Raw genomic sequence first — 1,952 nt, 5'->3', positions numbered from 1 at the left:
CCTTGGAGGCAAGGATTCTGGGGCTTCATCTGACATACTTTGGACATGTTGTAAGGAGAGACAGGTCTTTGGAGAGGGACATCATGCCGGGTAGAGTAGAGGGACAGCGCAGGAGGGGAAGACCCTCTATGAGGTGGATTGATTCAGTGACTGGGGTAATCAAGATGGGCGTGTCAGAGGCAGTGCGATTGGCACAGGATAGAGCAGGGTTTAGGGCTGTTGTACATAGGGTCACTGTGAGTCGCAAATGACTCGATGGCACATAACAACAACAACAACATAGGGATGATAGGTACTTGATCTGAAGACACTGCTACAGAATACTGTGTGGCAGTTATGCTGCTTGTGATTCTTTCTGAACTTGTGAACCAAGGGAAGTTTCTGCTCAGGGCCTGTGAAAGTGGTCTCTTCTGTCAAATAATTGTTACAGCTAAGTCAGACCAAGGCATTACAGATTAAAGGCAGTTAGTTGACTGGCTGTGAGGAGACACGAGGCTCAGCAGGACAGGCACAGGCATATGCCAGGTGTGTTTGCATGCAGAAGCTCATTGGGTGGGCATCTGTGGGGACCTCACTCATATTCTAGCTGTCTAGGTGGGCACAGACATGGAGCTCACTCAGGGTGCAGATGACTGGCTTGCGCCCAGTGGGGCTAGCTATCTAGGTGGGCTAGCTGTTCATGTGGGCATGTGTGGGGTCCTCACTCAGGTTGTAGCTGTCCACCTCGTGTCTGGTGGGGCTAGATGTCAGGGTGGACACATGTGGGGCTCGGAACCAGTTCTGGTGGAGCCAGGCATATGGTTCTGGTGGGACCTGGCTCACAGTTCTGGTGGGGCTGGGCATATGGTTCTGGTGGTGTAGATTATATTCTTAATATCTTCCCACAGTTCATCTTATCAGCATTCAAGGCCTCAAATCTATTCCTGAGCTTGGTTTTTAAATTCAGGTAGGATAGACTTAAGGTCAAATTTTGGTTCCTATGGATATACTCTGGTGGCCTAGTGGCAAGAAGCTGTGCTGCAACCCAAAGTCACATGGTTCAAGACCACCAGCTGCTCCACAGAAGATGGATGAGCAATCTCTTCCCATGAGATTAACTGCCTTTGAAAATCCACTGAAGGGTCAACTATGGGTTGGTTCTGACTCTATGGTACACAACAACAATGGATATACACTATATTTTATATCATTAGTTACTATTGATCTACGCCAATTATGGCCCCATCATTTCAAGTCCTCAACGACTTTTTTCTCTTCCTTCACAACCCTACCCCACTATATTCTGCTATCCTTCCCAATTTTCTGCCAGTGCCTCTTTACCCCCTTCCTTTTCTGCACATTTATACGTATCTTACTATCTATCCTTCTATTTTACAATAATGGTCTTATGCAGTATTTATCCTTATGAGACTGAGTTTGTTCACTCAGTATAATGCTCTTTAGTCTTTCACATGTTATATAGTATTTATAGTTTATAGAATACCAGAAGAATGTCTATCTGTGCTTCATTGACTATGCAAAAGCTTTTTTTCTTTTCTTTTCTTTTTTTTTATGCAAAGGCTTTTGACTGTGTGGATCACAACAAGCTGTGGCTGACTCTAAGAAAAATGGGAATCCCAGAACATTTGATTGTGCTAATGCGAAACTTATACTTGGACCAAGAGGCAGTTGTCAGAACACAGCAAGGAGACACTACATGGTTCAAACTCAAGAAGGGGGTTCGTCAGGGATGTATTCTGTCTCCATACCTTTCAATCTGTATGCAGAACAGATCATTCGAGATGCTGGGCATCAGGAATGTGGCATCAGGATTGGTGGAAAAATCAACAACCTGCGTTATGCAGATGACACAACCCTGCTTGGTGAAACTGAGGAGGACCTGAGGTGCTTGCTGCAGAAGATCAAGGACTACAGCCTCCTATATGGACTGAAGCTAATGTCAAGAAAACAAA

This window comes from Elephantulus edwardii, unplaced genomic scaffold (assembly GCF_000299155.1).
Source record: "Elephantulus edwardii isolate Elephantulus edwardi_28Jun2011 unplaced genomic scaffold, EleEdw1.0 scaffold00470, whole genome shotgun sequence".
Lineage (NCBI taxonomy): Eukaryota > Metazoa > Chordata > Mammalia > Macroscelidea > Macroscelididae > Elephantulus > Elephantulus edwardii.
This window is presented reverse-complemented; position numbering follows the sequence as displayed.